This window comes from Cervus elaphus, chromosome 13, assembly GCF_910594005.1.
Source record: "Cervus elaphus chromosome 13, mCerEla1.1, whole genome shotgun sequence".
NCBI lineage: Eukaryota > Metazoa > Chordata > Mammalia > Artiodactyla > Cervidae > Cervus > Cervus elaphus.
Genome location: NC_057827.1, coordinates 13,828,324 through 13,848,535, shown reverse-complemented (window position 1 = coordinate 13,848,535; position 20,212 = coordinate 13,828,324).

Genomic DNA, 20,212 nt, shown 5'->3' with positions numbered 1-20,212 from the left:
AGCAAAATTGCAGAATATGAAATCAATATACAGAAATCAGTTGTATTTCTATATACTAACTATGACACATCTGAAAGAGAAATGAAAAAAAAAACTATTCCATTAACAAACATTAAAAACAATGACATACCTATGAATAAATTTAACCCCAGAAATGAAAGTTAGAAAACTTCAAAAATTTTGAAAGAAATTGAATATAAAACAAATGAAAAGATATCTTGTATTCATGGGCTGGAAGAATGACTTTTGCTTAAATGTTCATTCTCCCAAAGTCATCTATAGGTTTAACACAATCCCTATTTAAATTTCAAAGGTATTTTCTGGAAAACTTTTTGAAAATTCTAAAATTTGTATTGAACCACAAAATACTCCAAATACTCAAAGCAAACATGAGAAAGAAGAACAAAGCATCATACTTCCTGGTTTCAAACTATACCACAAAGCAAGATAAAACATTATGGCACTGGTATGAAACTCAACACACAGACCCATGGAACAGAACAGACAGCACACAATGAAACCCCACATCAACCATTACCTAGCAGGAGAGCTGAGGACACCCAATGGGGAAAGCAGAGTCTCTTCATCAGATGGGGTTGAGAAAACCAGGGAAACACATGCAGAAAAATAAAGTTGGACCTATATTTTATCCCACTCCCAAAAGTTAATTCATAATGGACCAAAGATTGAAACATAAGATCTGATATCATAAAATTCCTACAAGAAAACAAGCTGCGGGGAAGCTACAGACACTGATCTTAACAATTATTTTTTGGATATGACACAAGCAAAAATACAAATGACAAAAGCAAAAATCAACGAGTGAGACCACATCAAACTTAAAGGCTTCTGTATAGCAAAAAAAAAAAATTAACAAACTAAAATATAATCTAGGGAATGGGAGAAAATATTTGTACATAAGATGAGGGGTCAATATTTAAAATATATAAGAAACTCATACAATACAATAACAATAAACAATCCAATTTAAAGAATGGCCAAAGGAACTGAGTTGACATTTTTTTACAAAGAGAACAACCAAATGGCCAACAGTCACTAATCATCAAGAAAATGCAAATCAAAACCACAATGAGATGTCACCTCATACCTGTGACCTCATGAGACAGTCAGTGCTCCACAATGGATGAATGGACAAAAAGATGTGATATAAAATATTGATATTATATATATATATAGTGAGATATATATGAATACTATTCAGCTATGAGAAAGAAGAAAATCTTTCCATGGATGGAACTTCAAGACATTATGCTAAGCTAAATAAGTCAGATAAGGACAAATACTATATGATATCACTTTTATGTAGAATCTGTAAAAGCCAAACTCATACAGACAGAGTAGAATGGCATTTATTAGGGGAAAAGAGTGGGAAAATACAAGAGATCTTTTTTAAGGGTACAATCTTGCAGCTAGTAGATAAATAAGTCCTGGAGACCTAAGCACAGTATGGTGATTATAAGCAATAATACTGTATTATAAATATCAAAGTTCCAATCAGTTCAGTTCAGTCATTCAGTCATGTCCGACTCTTTGTGACCCCATGGACTGCAGCACCCCAGGCCTCCCTGTCCATCACCAACTCCCAGAGCTTGCTCAGACTCATGTCCATCAAGTTGTTGATGTCATCCAACCATCTCATCCTCTGTCGTCCCCTTCTCCTCCTGCCTTCAATCTTTCTCAGCATCAGGGTCTTTTCCGATGAGTCAGTCCTTAGCATCAGGTGGCCAAAGTTGCAATACCAAGAACTTAATTATCCCCCCCTCCCCAAAAGAAATGATAATTATGTGAGGCATTAAAGTTGCCAGCTAATACCACAATGGCAATCGTATTGAAATATATAAATGTATCAAATCGACATGTTGCATACCTTTAAACTTACATGACGTTGTATGACAAATATATTTCAAGAACCCCACAAAACCCACAGGGTTTTATTATGGTTACTTATTGTGTAATAAATTCATATATTCTTCCCTCTAATGTATAATTTTACACTAATTATGCAGCCAATAATACAAGGATCTTACCACTGCCTGGTAAGATTCATTGCAACATAAGACACTTTGAATAGTCTATATGGTTGCTTTATTTCTCTGTGTAGTACCTTGTTGAGTACCTCTCATCACTCAAAATACGTTGGATATTGATTTTTAAAATGCCACCTTTGATGCAATATAGTGTCAACAGGGTCAATAATACCTACTGCATTCTGGGAACCTTAGCAACTAACCAGATACCTAATTCAAGTTTGACCTTTTTCTCCTGTTCTAGCTGGCTAGCCGTCCGTCTTCCTCTGCTAGTTTTGGCAAAATGATAAAAAATGGAGGTGATGGAAATGACCAGCAGGTCAGTTACAGCTTATTGGGCAGGTCAATGCAGGAGGCCATGCATAGGATCGCATAAGGTTCAGGGGAAAACACAATTCTGAGACTGCGTTCTTACCACCAAGGAGAGGATGCGTTCACGGGACTGCAACCCGCACATGGGCAAGAAGAAGCAACCGGTTGGCCAGACACCAGTCCCGATGGCACTTGAGGTCTGGCCTCTTTGATTCCCTCTCCCCTACTCTCAGGCTTTTAGGTGTCCCTGGTGAGGAGACTTTGTCAGGCAGTTCCTCACAAACACATCTGTACACGCAGATGCTGTTGGCTACCTAAACGAATTTTTTCGGCAGTAGAACGAGGTGCATTTAACAATTCAGCTTTCATTGGCATTTTCTTACCAAGATTTTCCCTCACCTTCCTAAATGCAAGTGATAAATTTGAAGGTCAGAGTGGCTTCCAGTGAAGTGAATAGGCTGTCTTCCAAAGCCTTCATAGAAGTGACTCATTTAAGCAGCGGGACACTTTCTTGAGATGTTGGGGACTTTCAAATGGATTTTGCTCCTGTAAAATTGGTAATGCTTGCAACAATGCAGAGATCTCTTACCACAATAAACAAGGCAATTAATGTGTCTTTAATTTGCATCTAAACCAAAGAGAAAGGGTGCGTTTATTCCATGTGACATGAAGACGAATTTTTCTTTAAAAACAAAGTTCCATGCTGTGACTACAATTAGTGTAATTGTCAGCTCTTCTCTAAAAACAAATATGTATTAAGAGAAACGCCAGCATTGTGCCCTCCTCTGGTGTGAAAATGAGACAATCAAAATCTATTGTAATTACCTCAGTGATATTATAATTAGCAACGATTAAGTTATTCCATGCTGCTTTTTTCCTCTTGGCTACAATTAAAAAAGTATATATCTTTCTGCAGCACGTTACTGCTGATCATTTTACCTCAATACATGTCTGTTAAGTGGATAAATTAGAAGTAATTTTAAAGCACAACTCCGTTAAAACATATATCTTTCTATTTAACTGCCTTAACCCTGTAGATGCATCTGTCTTCTTTGCTGCTTAGTTAAAAAAAGAACTTCACCCCTGGTTTCTTGGTCAGGAATCAAATGTGGGTTTTCTTTGTTTGTCTTTTAATTACAGATAGCTGAGTGATATGATTAATCATTCAGTTCTTGCCAGGCATACCCACCTAGCTTCAAATCCCTGTCCTGGTCAATAACCAGGTTTTAAAATAAATTGTTGAAGAGCCAGCCAGCTGTACCATCGCAGAAAGGAAAGGTCCTGAGTAAATGCATGCCTTTCGAGTTGGGTTAGGAGAAAAAGTGAATTAGGCCATAATTGCAAGGTCTTTTATATATTATTAAACAGATTCTTTTTCCCTCATAGATACTTTCATGTCATATCCTCCTACTTACCATTAGTGGAGAAAATGAGTTCATGAGAAAATGAGGATTCGATTACAGTTTGAAACTTGATTCAGTTTGTAGGCAAGAGGTGGTTATGGTGCAACCTTTGTCAAAAATAAAAAGAAACAACAGGCCTCAAATGGAGTCACTCGTGCTAAGCCCATGTCTCCAAACCGAGGCTAAGGACCTAACGTAATTGCATTTTCAGCCTCCCCACCCTGGGATGTCATCTTCACCTGCCAGTCTGGAATCTCTTGGTCAGCATTAGTGAGGGATCTGCCTGGGAGACCTTGTCCAAGTCCTAAAGGGAGAGGGGCGTGGATGAAACAAGCCCTTCTTTCCTGGCCTGGTCCACTGATCCATAAAAGTTTTTTGTTTTGTACAAGTCTTAGGACTCCTTTCTGTTTAACTCAATGGGGTGCTGTCCAGTCCACGAGTCGTTGAAAAAAGCCAATTAAATCTTTAAATTTACTTGGTTGAATTTTGTCTCTTAATACCTTATGCATTGCAAACCTTTAAAGTGAAGGAGACTCATCTGCCTATATATCTCCCTACCAGAGTTTCTGGTTTTCTCCATAATTTTTGATTCACAGACATATCCTCAAACTTGTTTTCTTTGGAATACTTAAAATAACTTTTTTTTAGAAGTAACAGAGAAACGGCAGAAACAGATGTTTTTATCTTTCCGTTTTTTGCGTTGTCACTGGTAACCAGTTCTTTGTATCCTTTGGTTGTTGCTTCCGACATATGCATGTATGGTTTTGACAATAGTAACAAGGGCAGTATCCACAAAGGGGCCTTTGAAATTCCAGGGATACTGACAAGGGGAGTCTCTCTGGCAGCAGGTCCTCAGCAGGTCACAGTGAGCAGCAAGCAAGTTTTAGGCATGGCTTGTAATATTGCTGAGAATTTACATGCCCTGCAGCTAAGGGTGGGGAAAAAAGGGCTTAAAGGGGATTCACTTTTGCTATTTCAAAGGGAAGATAACTGAAGCAGAAAAACATGCTGATTTGGTTAAAAAAAAAAAAAACACGAAATAAACAGAAACATGTAGACCTTTCTTAGATCCTCTTCCTATGACATGGGACTTGGAGAAGGACAGGAAACGGAGGGACAAGAGTGGAGGGTGGGGGAGTTAGGCTCCAGGGACCATGACCACTTGTGAAATCATTCAAAGCTACCTTTGATATATGCAAAGCATCATTTTTAAAAAGATAGGTTAATTTTTAAGAATTTGGGATATCGTGGGAATGTAAAACAATGAATGCTGGGGTTCTAAGTCCTACGAAATAATGAAAATGTTTAGGACTACTTCCAAGGAGTTCCAGTCCTGGCATCCTTTTTACAAGGCCAAGTTCATGGGTGTGTGACCTCTATAGTGACTTGGAAGGGCAATGCACTCATTAAATTATCTGCAGTAGCCGTCTTGAAATTCTTAATTATCTTTTGAGCAAGAGACCCTGAATTTTCATTTTGCTTTGGGTGCTGCAAATCATGAAGCCCATGGTGCCTTCCTATTTTTCCACCCTTCCTGCAGCAACGGAAGGAAGTGCAGTGCTCAGCAGCCGTTCTGCCTTTCATCTGGAGGGGTGTGAGTGATAGTGCCCACAAGCAGTGCGTCACACCAGCCACCCCAGAGGACATGTTCTGGACGTCCATCCTTCAGCTATACCAGAATGACATTCTTGCAGCGGATGGCGAGGGAATATATGCAAATAGTTTTATTCCAAACACTTGTTCTTACTATTTTCTCAGGCACATTCTACTTGTCCACACAAGCCGGTTGAAAAAACTAATCATAAACAATCCCATGTAGTTTTATATCACACCCAGAAACACACACACATGCACACATCAGCTGTGAACAGAGGCTGTTCAGACCCAGACACTGTTAGGTCTCTCCCACCGTGTTAGTGACGAGCTTGTTCAACTCCCGTCGTGCGATGAAGCACTGCTCCTGTTTGCATTATTCCTCACCTGTTGACAGCTGGGAGCTGGAAAGCCCTGGTGTGCCACGATGCCCATCAGTGCCTTTGCTTACAAAGCGGAGCCCTCAAGAGTGAGCTGCTGGGACGCTTGACTGGCCCTGAGTACCTCTCACCCCTCCACAGCTCTGTTACTCAGAGTCTGGTCTCATACTTCTTATTTATTAGCTAGTTGACAGCTATCTTAGTCCTCTGAATGCTACTTTGCTGGGATAAATGGGACTGGAGCCTGGGAAAGCAGACACTTCTGCCGTCTAGTACTTCTGAAGTCATGTGAGAGGCAAGGAAAGGAGATGGTTCCACCCGCCTAGGACACACAGAAGGAATCCACCTGGTGTGAGGGACCATGGTTTATTTGGAGATGGAATTAAAGCTTATGGAGTGAAAGGATCAGGCAGCCAGTTTATCAGACTTCCAGGGAGTGGTCCTCCCTCTTCCAGAACATGACATATTCCCAGATGTCTTTTTATCATGTCAGGGATCCTCCTTGACTGCCTGCCTCCCTGGGATCCACAGCTCTTTACTTCTCTCTCTGCAAAAAAAAAAAATTTGGTTTCTGTTCTGTCCACTTTCTCAGGGGTTAAGAACACTAATGATCATTAAACCGCTAAATCAAGCAAGATCTTCTTCTCTGGGCATCATGAAGTTTACTGAATAGCCATTGCTTCTTCACTCTAAAGTAAATACGTACTACATGGCTGATGTCTACTCATCCCCACACCAAAAGTTCTCTTCACCTTCAAGTTGTTATGAATGTTTACATCCCCTAAGAAAGCTGAGCACCAAAGAATTGATGCTTCTGAACCGTGGTGTTGGAGAAGACTCTTGAGAGTCCCTTGGACTGCAAGGAGATCCAACCAGTCTATCTTAAAGGAAATCAGTCCTGGGTGTTCACTGGAAGGACTGATGTTCAGAAGCTGAAACTCAATACTTTGGCCATCTGATGTGAAGAGCTGACTCATTTGAAAAGACCCTGATGCTGGGAGGGATTAGGGGCAGGAGGAGAAGGGGACAATAGAGGATGAGATGGTTGGATGGCATCACCAACTCAACATGAGTTTGGGTAGACTCCAGGAGTTGGTGATGTACAGGGAGGCCTGGCATGCTGCAGTTCATGGGGTTGCAAAGAGTCGGACATGACTGAGCAACTGAACTGAACTGAAAGATTCATATGTTGAAGCCTAACTCCCAGCATGATGGTATCAGGAGGTGAGGTCTTTGGGAGGCAATCAGGTCATGAAGGTGGAGTGCCCATGAATGAGATTAACATCCTTATAAAATATGAAACCAAGAGTCAGCTCACCAACCTTCCACCATGTGAGGTTATAATGAAAAGACAGTCATTACAAGGAAGCAAATCTCATAATACACAGAGTCTGAGGTACTTGGATCTTGGATTTCTCAGCATCCACTACTGTGAGAAATAAATGTTGTTCATAAACCAATCAGCCCATGGTACTTTGTTATAGCAGCCCAAATGAACTGAAATGCCCATCCACATACGTTATCGTATAGTCAAGGCCATCTGTGTCTCATTTCTCTACACACAATCTCAGCTGTATAATCTCATTCCACTATTATTTTTCTCTTTGAAAATCACATTAAAAATCCTTTCCCCAATCCTTTTTGAAATGAGGCATGCTATGTTAACTTAACAAATGAATTGATACAAATCTATCACTCTAGAATTTGTTGGAGTAATAATAGAAGTATAGTATTCCATAGTATAGAAGTTTCATAGGACTATTGTAGTGTTGGCTTTGGATAAGCTAGTTTTTAAATAAAATATTGTTAGTATATTGTACTACATGTAAGCTTTCAGGCACACAGCCTGAGTGCTAATCCTAATTTTACCATTTGTTGTCCTATGTAGGCTGGATTTCCTCAATTAGAGAGATAAAGATAATAATAGCATTCATTACTTTGGAAGAGTTGGGGGAAAAATTAGCTTAATAGAAGTGAACATTTGGATAGTAAAACACTTGAAAACTGCTCAATAAAAATTAGCTATTAATAGTGCCCCAGCTCATGATTTTTTTTTTTTAGTTTTGTTTTGTCATCCAAAGAACATTGCTACACCTTGATAAATTCAGCCTATTAATTTAGCCCATGGCTACTGTTGGGACGCTGGTCATCACCCAATCCACTAGCTACACTATAGCCCTAGCGTTGGTTAACCCTAAATTTGGTCAGTGTTAGATGTGACTTTTCCTCTGCCTAAATTCTTGTCCCGTTTTTGCAGCTCTCACCCTACCATGAACACCTTAGTAATGATTAAACGCTGCTTTATGCTGTCGTCATGTTTTTCACTTCTCTACAAGCTTCCAGACTGCAGAGGGTCCAGACAATTCCTCTTTGCACCACTATCCCCATTTGAAGCATTTGGCAGAGAGCTGAGTTTTCACTAAATGTTTGTTGAATGAATAAGTGCAGATTCACTTTTATTTTGTCTGAGTTATCTGTTCATCTTTGAATCCATTTATCCTAAGGTACACTCTCTGAGAAACCTTTGATTCGTCACTCACCTACTTGCTGATTTCACTATAATCTGGAATAGAGGCTCAAGGATGAGGAAGTCCATTATGAAAATGTTCACTTTCTCAGCCTTTCAGTAGACAGAGAGTATATAACTCAAAGTACCCAAGTTCAATCATAGTAGACATTCAAAACATATTTGAATAACACAAACATTAATGCTAGTCAGCATATATTTCACAAAAACACAATATAAAAATGAATACATATTTATATGAAGTCATGAATATTGTACATGCTCTGTACATGCAACACTAGCTTTATGACCAAAGATTGATTCTTGTTTACGTGAACTTGAAGAATCTCACGTTACATCCTATCCTGAACCTATTTTAATGTGTCTACCTTCATCATTTCATCAAAATTATTCTTTCCAAACTCATCAATGAACACAGAATTCTTCATTTCATATCATATCCACTTTATGTCTCCTGTCTCTCCCATTTCAGTAAATGTCACCAACATCTACATAGTTGCAAAAGTCAAAAATCTAAAGGTCTTCTATTATTCTTTTCTGTTTCTCATCTCTCGATCTCCAGTCCATCAGAAAATCCTTTTTGCTCAGATTCCAAAAGTGAAACTAAAAATGATAGTCACTCAGTAGTGTCTGACTCTTTGAGACCCCATGGACAATACTCTGCCAGACTCCTCTGTCCGTGAAATTCTCCAGGCACAAATACTAGAATGGGTAGTCATTCCCTTCTCCAGAGGATCTTCCCAATCCAGGGATCAAACCCTGTCTCCTGCATTGCAGCAGATTCTTTACAATCAGAGTCACAACATATCCCAACAGGGCAACTTCTCATTTCTTTAGCACTCCTGTCCAATTGCAATCATCTTTTATTAGATCTTCTGCCTCTCATTTTCCATTTGCTTCTATTCTGATTCATCACACTTATATCACATAAGTCTGATATAGTTAGTCCCTTCTGAAATATCTCCTACAGAGTCCTGTCCAGGACAGAATCAAGTCTAGACAGCACAGCGTGGTGATTATGGACGCAGAAGATGGCACTTCTCTCAGCCTATTCAGTCTGGTCCTCTCCATCCCCCAAACTACTCCCATTGTACTCATTCCTTTCACCATAGGGATTCCATACCAAAGGGGCTTTCAGCTTCACATTTTTATCACCACTCCCCATAGCATGTATGCGTGAGTGCTCAGTCCTGTCAGACTCTTTGTGACCTATGGACTGTAGCCCACCAGACTCCTCTGTCCATGGGATTCTCTAGGCAACAATACTGGAGTGGGTTGCCATTTCCTCCTCCAGGGGATCTTCCTGACCCAGGGGCTGAACCCCTGTCTCCTGAGATTCCTGCTTTGGCAGGTAGATTCTTAACCACTGCGTTACCTGCTAAGTCTCACAAGGGACCACTCAGTTGTCCTTCACATCACTGCTGAAGTGGCATCTCCTTCATGATGTTTTCCTTGGCCCCTCTTCTGAGCTGCCTCCAGACTCTGCACGTGTCTCTTCTGTGGTATTCATCACACTCTATGGTGATTGCTTCTTTCCTCTTCTAAGCCTTCTTGGCGTGATTTGGAGAAATGTGCTGTGTTTTACTCATCTGAATAGTTAGGGGTATCTATTCTGTATCTAGCATACAGGGTATATTCAACAGGATTAGCTCCTCTCTCTTTTCTCCCTAGTGAGGTGGGACATGGTTTATTGATGGTCAGAGCATTGAATGAAAAGCGCATCTGCAAGAAAAATTGTCATCACCTCATTCTGTGGCAGTAGTAGCTATATATGTTACATATTATGAATGTTGAACAGCGTGCTAGCTTTTCAGAATTAAGCACCATCATTTAACATTCATCCTAAGGTTCACCTAAAACTTCATTTTCCCTATTTTACCACTTTTTAAGACACAAATTTGCTATCTTCACAGTCTAAATCCAGATACTATCATTTCATCTTAATCTTCAGATACCCACATTTCAAGCATCCTGAATGACTATTCCTTTTCTAATATCTTTGTCTGTGTTCACACGATTCCTTCTTTCTGTAATGTCCTCTGTCAGCTTCTCTGTTTGTTTACTCTTTTTTAAATTCCATCACAGTTATCATTTCCTCCAGGGAGCCTTCCTGATTGTTACACCAGTCAGACCTAAGCACTCTGTCCCCTGCACCGCCTACCTGTCTCCATCCAACTCTCTCATAACCTGGGTCCTGTCTGACGTAGTTATGCTTGTCCACTGGATGGCTGACTCCCCAGGGCAGGGCTGTGTCCTACCCATGTTTGTATCACCTGGGCCTGAGCCGTGCCTGCTACAAATTATGCTTCATCTTCATCTGCCATGGAACCCACGCTTGGGCTAGTTATTGGGTTCACTCATCTTCACCATGACAGATAGGAGTGACATGGCTTCTGTCATCCAGTGGGTCATAACTTTGACCCTAATACATTTTTATGGACTATCTCTCTTCTTGTCCATCATCACGCTCTTGGAAACATTTCCTCAGAACATGCACTGAGTTATTCTGAACAAATTCATAGTGATACATTAAAAAAAAATAAAAAAGTCTATGGGTAGGCAACAGTTGCTTTATCTTTACACCTCACATACTTGTTATCAGTACATTTTACTTTCATAGACCTTTACAGTTTGGTGCTTGAAATATTCTTGCTGGGTAAACTTGAATTACATTTTAAATGGATTTTCCTATATGGAACTAAATTAAGGGTTTTCCTCTAACTTATAAGGCAGTTAGTTGCAATTCTTATTATTATTATTTAAATAATAATAATAATATAATTATAATTATATATTATAATCATAATTATAATAAGGAACTCCTTATTATTATTTAAACTGAATTCTGTAATCAAAGTGAAATACTCTCTTTCTAACACTGATAGAAATGTGTACGGTGGATCTTAGTTTGTCTGGAACTCATTTCACTCAAAGGAAAAGGCAAGAACAAAGAGAGGCAGAAATAAAAGTGAGAAAATGATTCCCTCAATACTTGGTTCATGTCATTGCCACCTAGATTTCGGACAAATTGTTCCAGTGTCTGTGAGATCAAGAAGTACAGTTAGAAGGAACACTCGGTCAGAAAGAAAGTCCCTTTGTGATTAAGATGAGATAGCTGTATCACGTAGCCAGGGCTCCGCTCCCTCTGTCCATAAGAGCAATCACATTAAAGTGATGACGAGATGATTCACTCCACCCAAGGACTGCTACTGGGATAGGTTTGTTCTGGGTGTAATGAATCATTAACTTTCTTTACCTCCTTATAAGTTGATGACATGCGTTGGCGGAAAGAGTCCTTGTAGATATAATCCTGACACTTAAAATGGAAAACAAAACAAAATTAATTAATCCTAAATATCTCCAGGTATAGGATGCACGTAACACAAACACATATGGGGCCCCGTGTGTCCCTCTGTAATGACCCTCATAGTTTTCTTTCACAATAAAATAAGCTTTTTTCCTTTTTCTCACATATGTTCCCCCATCCTGAATCCCCTCCCACCTGCCTCCCCACCCCGTCCCTCTGTGATGTCCCAGAGTGCTGGTTTTGAGTGCCCTGCTTCATGCATCAAACTTGAACTGGTCATCTGTTTTACATATGGCAATATACATGTTTCAACGCTTTCCTCGCAGATCATCCCACCCTCACCTTCTCCCACAGAGTCCTTAAGTCTGTTCTTTACATCTGTGTCTCTTTTGCTATCTCGATATAGGATTGTTGTTACCATCTTTCTAAATCCCATATGTATGTGTTAATATACTGTATTGGTGCTTCTCTTTTGACTTACTTCATGCTGTATAATAGGCTCCACCTCATTAGAACTGATTCAAATGCGTTCCTCTTTATAGTTGAATAATATTCCATTGTGTATATGTACCACAACTTCCTTATCCATTTGTCTGCCGATGGACATCTGGCTATTGTAAACACTGCTGTGATGAACATTGGGGTACACATGTCTCTTTCAATTCTGGTTTCCCCTGTGTGTATGCCCAGTAGTGGGAATGCTGGGTAGTATGGCAGTTCTATTTCCAGTTTTTTAAGGAATCTCCACACTGTTCTCCATAGTGGCTGTACCAATTTACATTCCCAACAACAGTGTAAGAGGGTTCTCTTTTTTCCACACCCTCTCCAGGATTTATTGTTTGTAGACTTTTTAACGATGGCCATTCTGACCAGCGTGAGATGATACCTCATTGTGGTTTTGACTTGAATGTCTCTAATAATGAGTGATGTTGAGCATCTTTTCATGCATTTATTAGTCATCTTTGAAGAACTGTCTGTTTAGCTCTTTTGCCCAATTTTTGATTAGGTTGTTCGTTTTTCTGGTATTGAGCTTCATAAGCTGCTTGTATATTTTGGAGATTAATTATTTGTCAATTGTTTTATTTGCTATTATTTTATCCCATTCTGAAGGCTGCCTTTTCAGCTTGCTTATAGTTTCCTTCATTGTGCAAAAGTTTTTAAGTTTAATTAGGTCCCATTTATTTTTGCTTTTATTTCCATTTCACTGGGAGGTGGGTCATAGAGGATCTTGCTTGATTTATGTCAGAGAGTGCTCTGTTTTCTGCTAGAAGTTTTGTAGTTTCTGGTATTACATTTGGATCTTTGATCCATTTTGAGTTTATTTTTGTGTATGGTGTTAGAAAGTGTTCTAGTTTTATTCTTTTACATGTGGTTGACCAGTTTTCCCAGCACCACTTGTTAAAGAGATTGTCTTTTCTCTATTGTATATTTTTGACTCCTTTACAACCCTCATACTTTAGGTAATAGATACAGTTTCTGAATTCCAATGCTGCTAGAGACTATACCATTATCTCCTTTAATTTAGGCTGTGAGGTAAGTTTTAAGAAGTCCACAAATGAAGAAATGTGGTATAATCTACTTTCTCAAGGTCATGCCAATAGGCATCTGCTAAACAGGGATCTAGTCCCAGCTTTTTGCAGGTTCCAGAGTGCATGATATCAAGTGTTTATAAGAGCTATATGTTATTGATAACCAAATCTAAGACGATGATAGAAGATGATGCCTGCTGTTAATAGGTTGAATTGTGTATCCCAAGCCCCACCTCAGTATCTCCAATAGTGACTTTACATGGAAATTCTGTCACTGAGGATGTAATTAGTTAGGCTGAAGGCGTACTGGAGTAGGTTGGGGTCATAATGTAATTGACTTGTACACTTAAAAAGAGAGGAAATGTGGGCACAGACACACAGGGAGAATAGATGTGAAAATGAGGGCAGAGATAGGGGTGATTCTTCTACAAGTAAAGGGGCTCTAAAGGTCACCCAAAAACTCCCAGGGAAAACGGACTCATCCTCACAACCCTCAGAAGGAATTGACTATGCTGGCACCCTGAGATCAGACTTCTCGCTTCTAGAACTGAGACTATAAATATCCATTATTCAAGCCACTCAGTTTGTGGTACTTTGTTACAGAACCCCAGAAAACCAATATACTGGCTAATAGTACTTTGTGGCAAAAACAAAGCAACATTGCAAAGTAACCAGACTGATATTTAATTATGTCTCATAAACTGTCTCAGAAGAAGATTCTGAGGATTACATGCAGAGTTTGTATATAAATATGGATATAAATGCTTCCCTGGTAGCACAGCTGGTCAAGAATCCACAAGCAATGCAGGAGACACCGGTTGGATTCCTGGGTCAGGAAGATCTGCTGGAGAAGAGATAGGCTACGCACTCCAGTATTCCTGGGCTTCCCTGGTGGTTCAGCTGGTAAAGAACCACCTGCAACGTGGGAGACCTGGGTTTGATCCCTGGGTTGGGAAGAAACAGGAGAAGAGACAGGCTACCCACTCCAGTATTCCTGGGTTTCCCCAGTGGCTCAGCTGGTAAAGAACCCACCTACGGTGTGAGAGACCTGTATTTGATCCCTGGAGAAGGGAAAGGCTACCTACTCCAGTATTCTGGCCTGGGTTGCAAAGAGTTGGACATGACTGAGTGACTTTCACTTTCATGTATATAAATAAATCTTTATTTGTAGAGGACAAAAGGAAGATATCTGATATAAACATTTTCACTGAAATGTTACTTTTATGATTTTATCCTAATAGAATATAGGGCAGTTCTGTCTCAAATATACTCTAAATAGAAAGTATAGCTCCCAGCCAGAAATCTTCCCTTTTGTATTGTGAAAATTTTTCAGATCACTAACTCTTCCAACTTCTCAAAATAGTTTAACCTGTGAGAAAGAGACTGGGGAATTTGAGCTTCTTTCTGCTAATAAGACTTAGGAGTCATAATCGGAGTTGTCTGTTCAAAAGGTGTTAGCCAAATCTGCCTACAGCAGAAATCAGTGTGATTCCCAGGGAGGAAAAATGTACCAAGCAAGAAGAAAACAGTTCTAGTACCAGCTTCTTGCTCTGACTCTGAGAGTTGAAACACTCTTCTTTTACCCTCAAACCTTCACATGTTCCTTCTAATCAAGATTTAGGCTGCAAGTTATCTTTATCTCTTATTTTGGGAATTGGGAAGGGAGGAGAAAATGATACAAAAAACTTATTTACAAAACAGAAACAGACTCACAGACTTAGAAACCGAGTTTACAATTACTAGGGGGAAGGGCAGAGAGACAGATTGGGAGTTAGGAATTGATAGGCTATATTTAAATAAAATGCCTCTCCATGGGAAAAACATGCTCATAAAGTTTGGCTAAGAAATTCATCAAAGAATTTATCCTTAACTGAAAATCAAAACTCTATAAAAAGGTTAATGTTTAAGATCCTTCATTACATCTTTAACATGCAAAAAGACTGTGCAAGATGATAAAAGGAAAAAAAACCAAAAACAGTTAAATGTCTAATAACAGGGAAAAAAAAACCAAATTGTTTTTAGAACTTTAAAGAAATTCAACAGAAGGTGCATATTCTTCCCACATTAAAGTCTTAAAGCACATATACTTCTTCACTAATTTTTGTTTGTTTGTTTGTTTTAAGCATGTAAATAAAAGTGTCTCATGAAACTGCTTTTGCAGCTTTTGACATTTGTTCACATGATACCTGCGTACGTCTGCAGGATAGCTCCTATGACATAGGATAGCTCATCTCTGCACTGCGGAGATTTATTTATTACCTGTCTCTCTATTGAGATTATCAGCTCCATGGTAGCAGGGACCATTTTTTTCCTTTTTTCTTTTTTTAAACTCCTTTTTAACTTCTGGATGTGTGGTCCCTGATCTAGCAGCCTCCACTTCAATCAGAAACTCGTTGGAAATACAGAATCTTGGGTCCTCTCTCAAAACTCCTGACTCAGTGAGCATTTAACAAGATACCGAGATTCCAGGGGACTACGAGGCAAGGAGGGGAAGCACCATGCCAACTTTCTGCCCTGATGCTGCCATATGAAAAGTGTTCAGAAAATGTTTATTGTGTGGCAGTTTCTGTGTTAATGAACCTAAGGTCTAGTTCCCAGTGGTATAGGCTCATTGTGAAAACTCTCCCTTCCCCTTCTCTGCATTTGAAAGAGCTTGTCTAGTCTTCATGCTGTTTGACATGATTGAGAAATGAAAAGGAGCAGGGAGAACTCAGAGGTCGTTGAGGATGGACCAGTGTCCCCTGGGTCTCTAAAACACCCCCTCTTCCTCCACCACGCAGGGCTGACTCTTAAGGCTGCCGGCCCAGCCCCCACGCTCCCCACCTACACTCTGATGCTCTCAGCTCACTTCTCTTTTCTTCCCATGGGCTGGTGGAGACTGGCCACTAGAATCACCACTGATGACCCAGATGACAGTGAGATGACTCCAGTTTCCCTGGCACATAAAAAAGGATAATCCTTCTCTTTCACATCCTTTAGTGTGTGTCAGTGACTCCCAGAGCTGAGCATTAAAAGCCTTTCACAGTCTGGACTATCCTGGTCTTTGGATTCTTACTTCTCTCTGCATCTCTATCCACCATCTCGGCTTCATTTACTTCATGCTGCTTCTAAGAAACTCCAGAATGCCAAGCTCCTCTAGACCACTCCACCTATCCTCAACCAGATTTGACATTTTCTAAGAGGACTGTGTTAATATCATCCTGTGGGCAAGATTTACATGTTACTCTTCTGTGCTCCATACTATGCTATACCTCTTCAGCCATTATTTATGGATAATGTAACTCTTTTACCTGCTGGTCTTTCCTACTAAACTCTTTGAGGGCAGCTGTTACATCACTTTTATTTCTTGGTTATCTGGGAGCCACTCAAAATCAGCATCTGTTGATGAACAAGTAAACATTTTTCTCTCTTTACTGAAATCAGCGAGTATCATCTACTACTTCTTTTATTGTGACTGTTGCCACTACGACATTTGCAACTCTAGTAATAAAAACAGGTGAGTAGTCCCTTAATGGCAGGGGATGTATCATTTTTATATCTGTACCCTTCTACTAGGCAGAGAATCTAGGGCATGGGGGATGCTCAGTAAAAGCTCATTGCATGATTGAGTGCCGGGTAGTCTTTCACGTTCATAATCTACACAACAAGCCAATAAAAATGTAACTATTATCATGCCTTTTAGAGACTTACTTTACTAGCTGGTTTTACAAACTTTACTGTTTGATAAAATAAATCAAGCCCAGGCTATTTGACTCCAAATAGTGCACACATTCTGTTGTATCAGATTATTGTGCATAGATTCTTTTGCCTCACGTGGTCACCAGTTGACTCTAAATATAAATGTGGACACACATGGTGCGTGTTTCAGAGTATGTTTCATATTAAATAGATCTTCCTCTACTGTCTTATTGACGGTATGTAAACCAACGTTTATGATCATGCTAGGATACATAATTGACTTACACAAAAGCTTTTGAAACTCAGTCCATTCATTGCTAGAGTCAAAACTCTGTGTGAGTTCCTCAAATGTATAATTGTATTTACAATTAAGAAAGTAAAAAAAAAAAATGCAGCTATGAAGGGAAATCCTATTTATTTCATGCCGAATAAAAGAAAGCTTGCCAAAAGTGGTGATGCTGGGTTGTTATGCTTTAATTTGGAAAGAAATATGGGGCAGTCAAATGAGATTTTTTCCTACCAATTAGAAAAAAAATTAACCTTATGTTGATGGAGAACAGATTTGTTCTGTTTCACTTTTGCTACACATGCTGGGAACTCCAATGGAGAAGAAATTGCACTGCCTTCAAAGTCTATCACAGGAAGAATTTAACCACTACCCATATTTTGACTTGCCAATAAATTTTAGCTAGCATTTGACCGAATCTCTGAGCTTTTTTATTCTATAATAATTTTGGTGCAATTGACAGCTTTATTGAGGACTGCAACCTTTAATTTCTGGTACTTGGGAGAATTCTTACAAAATGGAAGAGAGAAGATGGAATTATTCATCTTGCAACAGTTTCAATCGTGGTGGCATTCAACGACTGAGCAAATGAACAGTATTATCCAGCTAAAATTAGTTTGAGAATCTACATTGCTTTATTCATTATTTAAATTTTTATCTATGCTAAAGACGACATGGACATGGTATGCATTTTCATTCCATTTTGATTTTATGAACATTTTGAAAATATTATCAATAAGGTAAAAAAGTCAATTGTTTAGAAAAAAAACATGCTAGTTCTTTATGAAATAGTTTTCTATTAGTTTTTAGAAACTAACAGAAAGAAGAGATATGTTTTGAAGGAAAAAAACTTTCTTGAAGTATTTGCAAAATCAGTGCCCTTATTTATGTTCTGGCTTTTAGTTTATATTTAATACCTGTTAAAACCCAGAAAAAATGAGAGCAACATACATGCATTCTGAGAATTAAGAAGATCATATTTAGCTAATTCCTGCCATATTCTAATTTTAAATTCTTCACATTCTAATTTTTTGCTCTTCAGCATTTTAATTTTTTATTTAGTTTTAGCTCTTCACTTTACTATTATCTTGAATTCTTCACATTCCTGCATTCTTCTAGAAAATTTGACCCTATTTATTTGCCTACGCTCAGGTATTGTTTACAATAAGTTAGGAGGGAAAAAGCAGACTCTGCTGTATAAGCTGACTGTGAGGCTTTATTAAATCAGGGTTCTTCAAAGAGAGATGCAAGATCTATCACAGTGCTGAAAAACATCAAAATGGATGATTACTTTCATTCAATAAAATAAGAAGATTAAACAATATTAATATTTAATGTATGGACTCACACTAGGGTCCTCACCATGAATCAATATGTTGGATACTCATGCAACAGGTGAGGTAGGCTTCCAGAGGAACTCTGATTTAGTGTTCACTTCTAGCCTGCTGTGAGATGCTGCAATTCACATGCTCCCAGTTACATGCATGTATAATATACACAAATCTGGCTTTAATCAACTTACTTTCATAAAATGGACAAGTGATTAAAAAACAGTTCTTGAAAAAAATCTGCTACCAAAAAATTAGTAAATAACAAGGCAAACATATGTACACAAAAAGAAAAGGACAGAACTCAAGAATCACTCTTTGAAGTAAGGAGGAGACGGGATTTTGTAAAGACAAACATTTGGAAATGTTTTTACAATTATCTATTGTTGTTTTCAAAAGGTATGTGTACACATGCCCCCAAATCAACATACATGGACACACACACATGCACATGTACACACACCTACACAAGACAGACACAAAACCTCAGAAACATCATTCTTCTAACTGCTTTAAAATGTCATTCAAATTACAATTTCAATGGGTTTTGAACCAATTTGTTGAGTATCTAGAAATGAAACACATTTTGATTAGTTTGCACAATGAACTGATTGACAAAAACAGGGTAAAAAATTGCTGAATTTCAAAAACTACTTTTGTATATCAATGGACGATATTCATAGAAAGCGGCACATTTTTTTGAGTTATTTTTCAGCTCTGACAACCATTATAACTAGATAAGTGGAGCAAGCTGAATTAAAAAAAAAAAACATAGCTTTAAATTTCTGTAGTCTTTGAAAGAAAATAATATTTCTGCTTTAGGTATGCTCTTAATAATTTTAGTGAATGTAAAATGCTGTTGGGAGTGTTAATAAGCAAAAAATCCTGTCTCATGTTATTTTGATTTCCTATTTCTCTATTGATTCTATGTGTGCATGCTCAGTTGTTTAAGTCGTGGCCAACTCTTTGTGACCTCATGGAATGTAGCCCACCAGGCTCCTCTGTCCTTGAGATTCTCCAGGCAAAAGTACTGGAGTGGCTTGTCATGCCCTTCTCCAGGGGATATTCCCCACCCAGGGACTGAACCCATGGCTCCTGTGTCTACTGCATTGCAGGCAGATTCTTTACCCACTGAGCCACCTGGGAAGCAAACCCATTGATTCTACAGTATACGTAATGGTCATATAGCACAAAAGTTGTGCAATCTATATAAAAAAATTTTTATGCCTATATTGAGGTTGAGTGAGTCTGTAGGCCACTGAGAAGTTTCAAAAATATCAATATTTGACCCTATGTTGGTCTCACCTCTCTGTATCTGATAGCAATAATTATGTCTTCTTAGTAGTGTGGCACTGTATTGAAAAGGATGATTTATTGATGGCATCAACAAAAAGAGTTACAGCAGAAGCATTTGATCCTAGAAACACAGTGTGATGTTTTCCTTGTGTGGAGATTTATGCTATTAATTTCATTATGCCATATTACATAATCAATGCAAAATATTGTAAAACTACACTAATTCAGATTAATTAGGAAGAAAAGCTTTTCTACCTTAATAATTACAACAAAATTATAAATTTCTTTTAAAAATAAGGCTGTGTCTGATACACATAGTGACTTGCGGCTCTGAAAAGAGAGGTAGTTTTCATGATTTTTAGTGTGCATATACAAATAATTCTATCATTATATAGAAATACATGCCTCTCAAATGTTTGAAATTTTTCTGTTAAACAGATATTCTTGCCCACCATTTTCTGTACATTGATAACTTGTCCAGCAACTTATTTTCAGCAAAGATTTGTTTCACTCTAACCACAGTCC